This window comes from Anopheles coluzzii, chromosome 2 (assembly GCF_943734685.1).
Source record: "Anopheles coluzzii chromosome 2, AcolN3, whole genome shotgun sequence".
NCBI classification, from domain to species: Eukaryota; Metazoa; Arthropoda; class Insecta; order Diptera; family Culicidae; genus Anopheles; species Anopheles coluzzii.
In genome coordinates this window covers 17,729,833-17,744,436 of record NC_064670.1, presented here as the reverse complement: position 1 = coordinate 17,744,436, position 14,604 = coordinate 17,729,833, and the positions used below count along the sequence as shown (strand labels likewise).

The window sequence follows — 14,604 nt, the reverse complement described above, 5'->3', positions numbered from 1 at the left end:
GCATAGCTGCCACGGCCGCCACCGGTCAGCATAACTCGAGAGCGTCGTGAGCGAATGGTTTGAGGTTTGGTGAACATAAAACAAAACAAAAAACAGCACAAAACAGGTGCTTCAACTATCAAACCAACCAACACGAACACGAGTCAACAAACAAACAAACAAACACGGCAGCAGCACAACAAAATATGAACCTCTCAAGCCGCTTCCGGTGGAGTGGGGGGGCGTTCCCCCTTGCGGTGGAATGGAAAACATTGATACGGTGACGTATCATCATCATCATCATCGGAGTTCCGGTAAACAGGAAAAGAAAAATCCAAACTTTTGCACCAAAGTTTATCGTTTGACCATCTTCTTCTTCTTCCGCACGCTGAGCTTTGAAGCGTAAAGACGGTGGAGGGAGTTGAAGGGATATGTACGAAGAGAGGAAAAAAAGTTTCACAAAGAGTGAATATATTAGAGCTTTTTCGAGTTTCCGACTGAACGCTACCGATGGAGCTTTACGAGTGGTAGGGAGGCAGCTGGTGAAAACTTTTCCCACAAGCAATAATTAGTTTTGGCTGGGTGATTTTGCATTCTCTGGCCAAGTTTCCAGCTGGGTTGCATTCCATTGAGTTTTGAGCGAATGGAGATGGAGAAGCCTAAAATTCCCGAGCATTATTACTACTTGTACTTGTCGTTCATGTAAGGAATCATGTGTGTTTGTGTACGTTCAAGTGAGATAAAATGATTAAGGATCATTTCTTCTCTCAGATGAAGAATTTTACTAAAAATCTACAAAAAGAAACACGAAGATGGTACAGTACAATTATAACGTAATTGCAGTTATCTATTGACTTAAACTTTTATTTGCAAGTATTTACAGTGTATTTATTCCCCGCACTTAAGCAACGGTAGAGTTTCTACTGCAAGCAGAACCATGAAATAAGGAAGGATTTTTCCTCTACCCATTGCACACAGAGCGCTTGAGAAAACAATTTAAAACCCCACGCTGTTAGTAGCATTTTCCTTCGAATCTCTTTAACTGGTTTACGCCGAGCGGGCGCGTTAACGGAACGTTGTGGGGGGGGGGGGGGGGGGGGGGGTCCGCATTCGGGGTAAGGAATGGTTCGGGCCGAATATATGGCTGCTTCCTTTGAACCTGCGACAGTTAACAGTCAGCTACGAGTTATGGACGGTAAATATGGCTGGCCGCACGTTGCGTTTGCGTAGCAGTAAATCATTCAAAACATTGTTAAATATGGTGCTATGCCGGAGCCCGATGTGCCCGAAGTAGTAGTAGCAACAGTAGACCGTTGAGTGAAGCAAGCACTGCTGTGAAAAGGATGCCCCGGATCCGGCGAGTAACTCTCGGAACGACGGAGCAAAACACAAGCACTGGCACTGTGAGTGTGCCAGCAGGGAACTTGCAGCGGAACCGCAAACATTTCGGTTTGCCAATGTGGTTCAACATTTAGGCGAGAGGGATGAAAAAAGCGCTCCATTTGGGCTCTTTTATAGAGTCGTTGTTAGTGTGGTTTGTTCAATAGGTTTTTGCTTCAGCATTGGGGTTGAGAGTTTTTTGTTATTGCTTCACAATCGAAAAGCAGATTGCAACCTCACTGGCTAGCCATCTGAAGTGAAGTCATATTTACCACACGTGTGTCTGTGGTGAAATGGTGTCGACCAACCGGGGCAGGATTATCCAAGATCAAATAAATCAAACACAATTTGGGAGTTTTGTCTCACGATACCATTAACTTTAGCTCACTTCCTGTACGGGTCTGTTCAGCTCTACTTACAGCCTGAGGGTTGATAATTCAATAACTTCAATAACATTCAAAGACAGTGAATGCAGACACCGTAGTGAATATCTAAGCCTGGTTTTCTCCTTTTTGGAAGACTGAATTTATTCCTTTATATGGAAAATGTTCATCGCACTTGCCAAATATTGCTTACAAAGGCTAGCTTAATGGTGTGTAGCAATGAAACCGCAGTTCTACTTATTATAACAGCTTAACATAACACTGCAACTTGAGACAAAAAAAAATATCCTCTAAAGATAACACATCAAACATTGGTTGAGAATTTCAACCATACCCAGTATGCTCAAAATCGGGCAGGCGATTCTGGAACTATCTAAACTTCTAAAGTGAGTAGATGTGCAAAAGCCCAACCCCACCGAGGTTGACGATCGGAAAACTCGGTCAACCGCTAATATCTTTTTCGTTTTGCTCAATCCTTCCTTTCGGGAACACACATCCTACGCCACAGCCCTCCTGACATGAATAACAGCAACTTCAACAAGGCGTGGAGCAACCAAAACCAACAGACACAACTCGTTCGTGTGTACTAACCGTTCAGGTTATCTCAAGCAGAAAACCCTTGCATGAACTGAAAACTAAAACAAAAAATGGTCACAAATTCTTGTACCTTATGCAAATAGTGTAGAGCGAAAGAGAGAGAGAGAGAGAAGAAAAAAACCTGGGAAGTAAGCACGATGATAGCACTCAAGCAAAAACCATTCCAAAAAGCGAGTAGCTGCGTGTGGGGCAAATGTTGAAGAATCGAGAGAACACGAGGTGGTTGGTCGCTTTGAAAACCGATTGCCGAGTGATGGGCGAACGGGTGAATGATTTTTATTTGCGTTAAAGGTTAAGCTTTAGTGGATGATTTCAACGATCTTCGTCTCGACCGAAACCCACCGAAACCGGCGGGCGCAGCAGCACTTTTGTGGCGTCTCAATAGCCACCCGGCATCATCGTCTGCCGTGGGGAGATGAGTGCTCCGGGCAAAAGGGCTTCCCGTTGCACTTGAATGAATGTGAGGGATTTGGTGAAAAGTTTTATCGCTTTTCAGCGGCAGCAGCTTTGTCTGATGTGAAGATTTGAATGGAAAAAACAGCAGTTGCGTGCGATGGAAGATATGACGCCACAAAAAAAAAACATTCATATTGCTTTATTTTGAAAACAAACAAAATCTAGAAAGCTTTTTAAAGCCGTCTGGTTATTTAAAAAATATTTTTGTTCCCCTTTTTTCCATTTCAGAATTCCTTCATCAACCCATTCCCATGTGCAGTGCGATCATGCACGAAACCCGAAGTAACAATATAACAGTTACTTGTTGATGCCGCAACATAGACGCTTGAAAACATTGACTGTTTTTTCAGCAATCAGGTAATCTCTATAAGTAATGATTTACATTGAGTGGAGAATTATCATAAAATCACTTACATATAGCTCCTGTATCGATTTCTCCAGCGCTGTTGAGCGTTTTAACTGCTTGTGTATGCTTTGCAAGAGACTAGCTCCACTAGTAATCCCTGCTCAATTCGATGGCACGCGTCATGCGTCGTCCACAGTTTCGGGTGGTATTTCACCGCCCAAGACTGCTGACAGCGGCGGACCGTGGTTGTACTGTGGGCGATCGTGTTTACCCTTGTTCCACGCGATATGCGTGCAAGCGTAACGCGAACTCTACACCTTCTTGGAGAGGCAAGCGCTGCTCTCTTGTCCGTGCAGAAGCACACTTTCACGCTCTGTCTGTCACCGAAAAGGTTTGCAAATGAACTGGTCCGGTCCATGTGCATGTACGCTAGAATCCCACGGCCGCATCTCGAACATATTTGGGGTCGCACTGTGTGTACGCGGGTAATCGAGGGAAATACGGTCCACCGCTCGGGGTAGAAATGAAATCACGTCCTGCTACGGTCGTTGCATTAATTATGTTTGCCTGCCGCCGAATGGCGCATAGGCAATATGTTTATCGACACCATCACAACCGCGACCGTGGCGTTGCAGGAAGGAGGGAGAACCTTTGGAAATGAGCACTGCAGAGCAGATGTTGCCAGTCGAAAGCTAGTTTCGGAAACTTGTTGTCGGAGCAGTGGGCAGAGTGGGGTTTTCACTAACATGACATCCCTCGCCAACGTTCAACCCTATCCGGTTCGGGCTATCGAGCGCTGTGCGGGAATGTCTATCGCCCACACCTTTTTTGTTGCATTGATACGGCGGCTGATTTGTACAATCGAGAAGACGCTTCATTGCATGCCAATGCAGAGGTTTCAATTTTATGTAAACAGGAAAATATCATTAGACAAAATTTGAATACATAGAGCTACAGATACATTGCGGCGCCAAATACCAATAATGGGGGCCTTCACGATTCTAGTTAGTTTTTTGTATGGAGTTTGACAGTTGAAAGCTAAAATCATGTAAACACTCCATACAAAACCACACAAAAAACTAGCCTGCTATTTTTAGTCTAGATTATTCTAGCCACAAAGCTAGAATTAGATTCGAGTACCTGGTCGAAAACACGGGTTTGTTTACATTTATCCAAAGGTGCATTAAAGAGATCAGGTGATGCAATATAGAATCAAAGTGTATGTAGTCCAGGTGGTCTCATAGCATTTTTTTATAATCAATTTTGAGCATCACTTTTTAACAGAACGAGTGAAACCTTTTGCTCAAACGAGCTTTCTGGAGGCTTGACGAATACTCAATACACTCTTAAAATCTTCATTCAGAAGCAGAAGCGATAAAAATCAGCCTTCAAAATTCATACACCTTGGGATAAGCCCACCTGTATATTATACTCACTTAGATAGCTGCTCGAAAACTGCTATACATTGCAAACAGCTGACAGGCTGAAATTTCAGCCTACGAACATACAACGGAAAGGGCCCCAATCATGAACTTAGATTGTTGGCTTTTACGGGTTTTATTTACCAATTGTTGCCGATCACGAGCTCATAATAACTAATAGAGTGAAATAGATTTTCGATTTCAGCTCACCTAACTGTAGACCTGTAACAACCAAACAATACCATTAAAAAATTCCCCTGCAAAAGGGTGAACACGTTTGGAATGGATTTTATATTTAATGCGCCCACGAAATGCTGTCGCAATTTCGCAGCCAATCGAGAGCATTCCCACACGCTACCGTGTCATCTCGCTGCGTGCAGCTGCAACGCTTTGTCATGACAGCAACAACAGCAGCAGCACAAAAAAAACTGTCATGCATCTTGATATCTTCCTGTTTTGCCCCGCAAAACGAAAGCAGCCCCATAAATTGGACCTTCACTGCAGTGCGCTCACACTTTGCGCTGCACGGCAGATTCCAACGACGACGGGAACGGCGGGAGCAGCGTGCGGTACTTCCCATCCCACTGGGACTGGTTAATCCGGTTTAGCTAAGCGAACTCTCCACCACCTCCAGCCCGCCGTGGAGCCCGTCGCGTGATGGCGGTCGGGCGACTGGCGAAAACGTCGACGACGTATCGACACATCACGCGAACGCAGACGAGCGAGGCCGGCCGGCGATCGACCAGCTTCCGATCGCTGGATCACCTGAAACTGTCGCCACCGGGAGAGGAGGACCACGCCAAGACGTTCGAAATCTGTCACGTCTGCAACGGTACATCGGACGTGTGGTTGGTTGTTTGGCTGCAAACCTGCGATCTTGCGCAAAGGGGGCGTGAAAAGCAGAATGGTGCAGAATTGACACGGGGCGGGCTCCAGATGCGCTTAATCTTAATTGAAATCTAAAGCAATGTGTGCGTGCGCGCGTGTGTGCATTTTTGTAGTCACGCAACGCGCGTGAGATAGAAGTTTTCTGCGTGCTTCCGGGCCGCGTGTGATGGCTCACCGCGAAAACATGCACCGCGAGAGCGATATGATAGTGTGGGACACCGAGGCCGTATGCTGGCCCGTGGCTGCTGCTGTCGCACCGCGCAGGAAGGCTCCTTGAGGTGTGCAGTTTGCAAAAAAAAGGGGGCGCGCATGGCGCATAACATTTGCATACGCTCGCTATAAAAGGCCGGATGGGTATTGTAAAGGAAAAGGTAAATGGCTTTGTCATTGGGACGGCGGTACAAAAACGTTTACTTTCAATCAACCGTAGCTTAAGTGAATGTATAGAAAACCGTTAACATGTAAAGTGAGCTATGATTGTTGTGCCGAGCGCGGGATCATAGGCCGGTTTATGCTGGTTTCCGTTTATTAAATCACCAAGCAGGAAGGTTATTGTTTCAATGATACAATTCAATGATGATGATACTTTTTGGGATGGAATCTAATGATCAAATATATGCAATAGAAAGGTTTACCGACTGTCGATGCGATCGTTGCAAAGCAACAATTGTGGCCAATTTGTGTTATAATGTGAAAACCGAACCACAAACACATCGGTTTGCTTACGATATTGCGAACATTAAACATAATTAAGATATCAGCACCCTGCTCGGCTAGCCTTATTCGCAGCGCGTTGTTATTGCCGGCAACAGAGATATTATGACACGTCGTGGCGCACTTGATCACTGCATTCGGTTGATTGAAATGACCACACACAGGCCGGTAATTAGCCATTTGCTCGCGCTCGACCACGGCATTGGCAAAGCAGCAACATAGACCGGGCAGCAGCAGCAGCAGCAGCAACGGATGCTTGCAGCGTAAGGGTACGTTTTATGACGCCCCTTCAAAACGGTGGAGGGACGGGAAGATGGGCGCCTCCGATTCCGGTTGGACGAGCCACGGCAAGGAAGGTGTTACTCGTGAATGCAATTGCAATCACATGCAATTACCCCTGGTGCACAAAACCCGATCGTCGGGCGTCCATTTGCTGAAGCAATGAGCCACAACGTGTATGCTGCGCGGTCATTCTGGCATAGTAAAATGCGGGAAAAAATGGGGATTTGATGATAGCGAGATTCGCAAACAGTCTTATTCTCTGTTGGGTTAGAAGCTTTGACAGAAGTAATGGGCGGTTGAGAAGCTACAGGGGAAGATAAAAATCAGAATAATTGCAAAAACGATGAGATTTTTTGACTGTTAATAAATACAGTAAACGCAATGTTAAGATTCAGCGTTAGATCGTGAACTGCAATCCGCTTAACAAGAGAAAAACTGGGCGTCTAATAGCAAATCGATTGGAATAGATCGATCATTCCTTTCACTACTCAGCAAGCACCGAGCCCAAACACGAACGAAAAGGGGGTAAAAAACAAAACAGAACCAAACAAACAAACATTAAACAAAACAAAAAAAAAAAACATGTAAGAAACATCATAACCCTACAGCGACAGAGGCGGCAGCTATGGAATTAAACGATCACTTTTGCAAACCTCGGATGGATTAATTACACACACACACACCACTAGGGAGAGGAGTCTTGAGGTAGAAATCGTGTTTAATCCGTTGTATGGCTGGAGGCGGTTGCGAATAAATCGCCCGCTCGGTGAGGCCTGGCTACATTATTGCAAAGACTTAATGCAACATTTTAGTGCCACACTGCAGCACACTGACCTTACGCACGCACGGATTGAAGGGGTAAGAGGGCAGGCTGCGTGTGGATAGCACCGGTTTGCCACTGTTTGCATAATTGATATCGAACATCGTCGAACGGTAGAAAACACCGTACATGGATAGCAGCGGGGTTTTGCGAATTTAGCTGTCAATGTTTGTATTAACGAACCTGGAGGGCGTATCTTGATGATTGTTGTTAGCTATTAATTAGCTAATCCAACCGGTGCTGTTTGCGGCCTCCGGTGGTGTGGCCTACACTGCTGCCGCCACGACGCTGCGTGTCAGTTTAGTTGATCGTGTAATACTGATTATTAGAGCAAATGGCAACAACAAAGTAAGCAAGAGGTGAAACAACCGTTTGGTTTGTTGGATTAAGCAAGGTGAAGCCTTGTATGATGTCTTAAAGCAAGCAAAAAGCCGCTGCACCAACAAAGCGCTGTGTTCGGCCATACTTTCGCCATGAAAAATAACTTGAATGCTGCGGGGAGTAGCTCTTCCCACGGTACCACCCACAGCCCAGGGCGCTCGTCGTTTGCTGGCAAAAGGAAGAGTGAAAGTTTTGTGAACCAAGCATTCTTTCGTAAACAATGTTTGCTTTCTTGCGTCGGTACGTCTTTTTTTTTGTAAATGCAACATCTTCCCCGCCAGCACTGGTATTTAATAATTTTAAACATACTTCAAATCGCTTCGAGCACGAACGGGGCACGCTAAAAGGACACGCGGTTACGATAGCAGCCATAATTTCGCTTTGACGAGCAAAATTTAAAGCTCTTGCGGAGGTTGTTTCCGATCAGCTTAAGCCGTGCTCAAGTAATGCGATACATGCGGGGACCGATTTTGGGATGCTGCAAGCACAGGTTTGGTTTTTTGTAAATGTTTTTTCCAACCTTGTCAGCGTTGTTTTACCTTTCCGTTTAGTATCGTAAGGTGGAGTGGGGCTAATGTTTCGTTTTGTATGCTTGTTGCGCTGTACGCTTGACTAGGCTGGTTGAACGATTTTTTTGCCACAGTTTTGAACACACATACACCCACACTCACAGAGATGTTGAAGGATTTTCTGGGAAACGGCATTGGAAAGTAAAATAAATTAAAGAACCTTTTATCTTTTATGGTACACGGTGGCGCGGTTGCTACTGTTTGGAACGGGGGAGTAAACTAATAATTGGAAAAATAAATTGGAAAGTAAATCAGTTTGCAAGAATTAGGAAATGATGGGTGATGGGTTTTTTTTGCTAATGAGGCTAATCGAGGCATTTGGTTGCTTTTTTATCTTCGATTTCAGAAAAGTAATATTTGTATATACACGAGTAATACCAAATATACAAAAACTAATAACTTAATTAGAACCATATAAACCAGGAAGCACAAAATAGTATTATAATAGTAATAAATGTAGTACAATATTTAAGAATACGAAGACAAATTAGTTTAAAAGAATATAAACATATAATATTGTTAAAAATTCTCGATAATTCATGACAGTTGGAAGTTGCATTTTTTTATTATCTGCAGATGAGCCTTTTACGTGATTGTTCATATTTTCTCCCGTTTATTTTAGGAAAAGTAGTAGTACAAGCTTTCACTGCTAAAGGAGACGCCTGGTAGTTTTCGAGACGGCAGCAACACTATAAAATCACAGCTGTTTTCTTCATTTTCAAGGCGTATAATCGCACACCATTACCAATTTCATTAGAAAAGGTTTTTACAGGATTTCCATACATAAACATGTACCTTCATTACATGCAATTTCTGTTCGGCTTGCAACCATTTTCCGGTCACCGATTTCAACCCGAAATCACACCAGCTGCTAGCATATACACGCGCGTTGGAAATGGTTAGCGGTATAATTGAAACAGCTTGCTGCGTTGAAACTTAACAAAAGTGCGGCAACAGTGCACTACACAACACTACAGACGGTAGTCAAATTTTACGATCCCCAAATGCCAAACTCTCTGGTACAGCACATAATTTACATAGTTTGGCATGTTTTGGCCGAACGCTACAGCGCCCTGGCAGGTGGTGAACCTTTTGCCCCCCATCCCGTGAGACTGAATTTAGAGTAGTTCACTTTAAATTTCAAATTATGCTGAGTATAGTTTATCGCCCACAAAACAAAACAAAATGCAAAAATCCAAATCCCCTTCGGCGTAAAGTGTACAACGGCCCGAGTCTGCCAAGAGGAGGAGAAAGCATAGTTTTGTAGACGGAATAAATTAATGGCGCTACAGTCATATTCCGACAGCTGCCGGTGACCACCGTGCGGAGCATAGCACTACAAGTCAAGCGATGGGCAGATTGATGGAAATACAACCGGGTGAAGGGAAAGCCAAACAGGCGAAAGGTCACCGTCATTCGGCACCGAATGACCCACCCACCCACATCGGGTCAGTCGGGCAAGCGAGGCAGCTCGGCATTGCGTGTCGGCGTGAGGGCTAAAGGAATTATTTCTGATTGAAGTGGTCGCACATACACAAGCACAGAGAAGGCACAGAAATCTCGAGCAGCAAAAACAGAAACACGGGAAAACTACCACTAAACGGGAGAAGGGGCATAGGCAGGGAAATGTAGGGTTGAAAAAAAAAACAGGGACGCAGGGAGAGGGTTTGCAATCTTCTTCCGATCAACTCTCGGAGGTCACATTGAACGTGACAGCTGGTGTGCCGCGTACACAACACGGTTCTTCGGGAAGGCTCGTGTAGGTACAAAAATGAGTTCCGTTCGCAAAACGGAAACCCTCCGTTACCTCAAAGCCCCGAAAGCAATGTACGTGTATGTGTGTGTGTGTGTAGTATAATACACTCCCCTCGTTATTTACCTTCTCCCACGGGTTGGCAAAAAAAAACCAACCCAAAAAGCCAATTGTGCATGGTTCAGCAACGAGGCGGCGCTCTGAACCGGGTGGATTGTAGCCCGATGGCAATCTATTTTAATAAGTGAAACATAATTTGCTGATTCCGTACCTTATTCAGTGCGGGGAGGGGAAGAAGCCAGGCAGCAGGCGAAAAGGGCAAGTAAAAAGGGCTGGCTGGGTTGGGCGGTGTTGGTGGTGTGGTGGTCAGTAACAATAATTCCACGAATCAACGTGCGACTGGGGGGCTGGTGGTTAGTTGGTGCGTAATTCGAGCTATAGAAAGCTTTTTAGAGTTTGTAAGAACCAACCAGTAGTAGATCGAGGCTGTGGGAAATACTTTTCGCAGAGGCGGATTTGAGCGGTTCAGTTTTCGTTGGAAAATTGTTGAGGAATATGACTAATGGAATATTCCGCTCTCACTAGTATCGCTGCAAGTAATGCTTCTCTACTGTGTGGAATGTATTGTGCGTGTAAATTAGGGTTTTAGTAGAACTGCTTAACAACATATTTTGTGAATTGAGTATTTCGAGAAATTGGAGAAAATTCCAATTAGATAGACCTTACTGTATTTTATTTAGCCCCCGTATGGTGTTGTTGGTCTGTGGATCTGTCAACTCAAACACACCCGTAGCACAGTTTAGCAAATAGCATAACTTCAGGCGCATTAACGAAAAGGAAAGCTTTTAAATCATGCGGGAACATTGTTTGCCTTTCTTCTTATCATTGCGAAACTTGTTGTTTTATAATAAGCCCATTAGCTGACCCGTCCTTGGATTTGATCGAAATTAGTCAATTGCTTCGTTTGTATTTCACCAGTTAGAAAGCGCGAAACAGTCTACCTTGGGAGGTTTGTTAATCAAGAAGGTTTTTTTTCTTAATTATACCCAAAAAGTTAGTTACCGATTTGGCAAGCTTTCAACAAGTTTAGCTGATAGTTAAGGGGCTGATTGTTACACCGTTATAAAGGTATACCAGAGCTTATTGAGGGTTGGATCCAATCAAGTAATTGATGGGAATTGCCCCAAAGGTACATCAAACCTTTAACTTTACGGTCGATTTATGAGATGTTTAAATGTTTTAGTTTTTTTTTAGTGTATTATACCTCAGTAAATTATTTGAAATTCTAGCTTGCTACGCATGTCCAATCATACTCACATTGTAACAAACAAATAACAATCCCGTTGATTTACCTTAATCCATAGTTTTGCTAACAATCCGATGCATGCAATCGTTGGTTTGTGCAGTGCTTTTCTGTGTGTAAACAATTCCGAGAATCAAAATTTCCTACACCAACATACTATGTCTGGTTAGAAGGGTTGCCGCACGCACCGTGTTTTGCCAATTTGTTCGCCTGACCCCGTAGGCAGCGAGTGTACAACAGATTCGGAGAATCGCATGTCTAACTTTCATTATCAAACGTGCTTCGATTGGTATTACAAAGTGGTTTTCCCCATTGTTGTGTAGTAAAAAACGTATTTTCAGCGCTAGTGTACTGAAGGCGCACCTTCATTCCAATACCATCAGGGCAGCAGTGAGACACGTTTCATTTGTCTGTCATTTCTGATCAGGAAAAGCTCCTGCCTCGCCGAACAATCCCAACCACGTCAAAGTGAACCATAAATCACTTTTAATTAGCATTGCTGCTGTCCGCGTGTCGCTTTCCATCTGCGTCGCTCGTTGCGTTTTATCCAATCAAGTTTGAATGTTTCACCATTTGCAGAAAATGGTACGGAGTCGGACGTCGACGTTGTCGGTCGTACCTGTCGCGTAGCACAAAATGGTGACACAATTAGTGCATTAAATGGGCACCAATATCTCCTCAATTTTGGTGCACAATAATTTGCCACGCTTAATTACAATCACATTAACGCACTAGAGGGTTGCTTGAAAATGGCGATTGACATGTTTTTGACGATACTAGGCCGATCACGCGCTGGACATTGCTACCTCAACATAAACACCTGCTTGTAAAAGCTGCTTTGGCGAGCTTTAACTTCTCGGCGCCGCTTCCCTCGCACGGACGGACCAGTTTGTGAGGAAGTAAACAGTTTAGTCAATTAAAATTCTGTACTCGCACACTCCGTTGCGCCGTTGCGTTCGTTGTAATTGGTCGGTGAACTTCGGTGGTGCATGTTTGCACGTTTCGGCGGTTTATCACAGCATCCACCCCGTACATGGGTGTGGAATGATGGTGCAGTCCCACAGTAGGACATCCCAGATTCGATACGAACATTGAACTTCCGATTCGTTTGCTGACACCGCTGTGGCTGGTTTGTAGCCCGCCTGGTCGGCTCGTTCGTGAGATAAGAAGCCACAGCGTGCGTAAAGTGTATCGAGTAAGGTTGCTGGCGGCTCGCGCCTTGTCGCCGCGGACAAATTAGTCTCGAACGCTTTTGCACCGTCCATTGTGTCTAACTGCTGCAGCATGGCGATCAAGAAATTCAACCCCTTAGTGGTGTGGTAGTGGAAGTTACGATCGAAACAGTGTGGTTGTGCCTTTTCAGCGTTCCCACGGTTTCAATTTTAGTGCGAAGGATTGTGTTTAATAAATGCCATGCCAGCAAAGTATGCATGCAATAGATGTATATAAGAGGTGCATTTTTTCCATTCAATAAACTGGTGGTCCATCAAAGGAAGGGATTGCTAGCAATATAACATTCCACTATAACAGGTGTATAATTATCAGACATGGTTTACAATTCGGCACGAGTGAAGTAGAGGGCGGAATGTAGAAAAAAATATTTATTTTAATATTTCTTTACTAAAATACAAAGCAGACGGCGGATCATAGAAACCAAACTTTACACTGCTTTCAACCCCGACTATCCCTTCAGTTGAATCTGTATTCACTTTACAGAGAATAAAAACCAAAAAAAGGTCAGCTTCCATTAGAAGACAAGATGAATATCTTTGCCTCTAAGTTTAAGTGTGTCATCTTCTGCCACACCGTCTATCTTTTATGGGGCCTAGGATATGCTGGAGCGGAAGGATTGCTTCTAAAAGACCAACTTTAAACAAAAGCCATCGTAAATCCTTAGAAGGTGATAAGGAAGAGGGGGAAATAAAGCGTAAAAACAACAGCGTAGCTCCATTCAGGCGGAAAATGTCGATACAGATAAAGGGGCCTCGCGAACAGTGTTAAGGACCCGATCGATCTGCCTGAATCAGCTTCTTACCGGCCCCGTACAACACTGTACACACAAAGCACTCGGAGTTGGCAAAGTAGAGCAAAGGCAATTTGTCATTCTGTGTGTGTGTGCCTGTGTTGCACGGGTCGGTGATTGTTGATCAACTTTTTCTTGTATTTTTTTTTTACAATGGCACGAAACGTTGCCAGCCTCAATTCGTTTCACTAATTGGCTCGCAATCTAATGCTCGGTTGTATGCTTACCTACGGAAGCTGTTACGAATAGAGTTGAGCGGCACTGACAGTGTAGGATGGCTAGAGCTATGCCATAGGATTGAGAGATCGGAAGCGTGAAATATTAGCGAAGGATAATCGGCCAAAACGATAGAAAAAGGTTTGATGGAAACGGAATGGCGGTAAACTGAAAGATTATAAATAGGAGCGAATGCTATACGAACGTTCTTTTCGGATCGAATCTTTTGGTAAATAGATTTTAATTTTGGCGCTCGCCTCAAGCTGCCTAAAATAAGTCTACGGCTTGCAGAAGTTTGAACGACATCCGAAAGCAGTTATAACAGAAGCCATCAAGCAGTACAAGGTTTTACGCGTGCAAATATGCAGCTGTACGATTCCAATACTTTAAGCAAGTGTTGTATATTTACTTTTCCTGCTTGCTACTAAGCAAACCGTTACTGTATTTGCTTACATTTGCTGCGAAATCTTCACCGCAGGAGTTGTTTGTCTTGCTGGTAGTTTTTCGTGGCAACTTTGTACAACGCTTTGGAACGAGCGTCGGAAACGGTCATGGTCAGTGCAAAGACGTCCCGCAAATCTGGCCGGATGCAGCAAATAGGATGTGGCTCGGGTAAATGTAATCTATACATTTGTGTATTGCTTCGTTACCAAGAGAGCGAGAAACAGTATATTTACATGCTACACTCGCACACGAACTTTGTGCCTTCTAGCCCAGGGTATAATCATTCCAGCCAAAGCCACCGTGTGCCTTTGATGGTGAACTTATCCTTCGACAAATGATTTCCCTTTGTATCAAAAAACGGGGGTAGTTGTTTGCCGTACAGATCCCGGGCACTTTTTCCTTCCAGGATGCACATTTTAATTAAAGTACATGAAACAACATTCGAATGTGTTTAATATCCAAAATTCTCCTAATTTTGCGCTGAAGGCAATGTTCATTTGCTCAACTATCGTTTAAAGTTTATCTATACAGACACGACAGAACTATGATTGAACGCGCAATAAAACTACATTCGCTTTGTAATAAAGCCCCATTTTCGAAAGCACTCATTCAATAGAAATGAAATAAATAAATTTCATTCCACTCATAG

At 44.0% G+C, this 14,604-nt stretch overlaps 1 protein-coding gene across 5 annotated transcripts in view; it reads left to right on the top strand.

The window, feature by feature from the left end:
- Positions 1 to 14,604, top strand: part of LOC120950093 (calcium/calmodulin-dependent protein kinase kinase 1) — a 90,355-nt gene that overhangs the window by 58,145 nt on the left and 17,606 nt on the right. For 4 of the 5 annotated variants that reach the window (XR_005751101.2, XM_040367852.2, XM_049611224.1 and 1 more), the window contains exon 3: positions 3,024 to 3,152. The exons of the other annotated variant lie outside the window; for it this stretch is intronic. The gene's annotated coding sequence lies outside the window, so the exon portion shown is untranslated. The remainder of the gene's footprint in view (positions 1 to 3,023; positions 3,153 to 14,604) is intronic. 5 annotated transcript variants of the gene reach the window in all.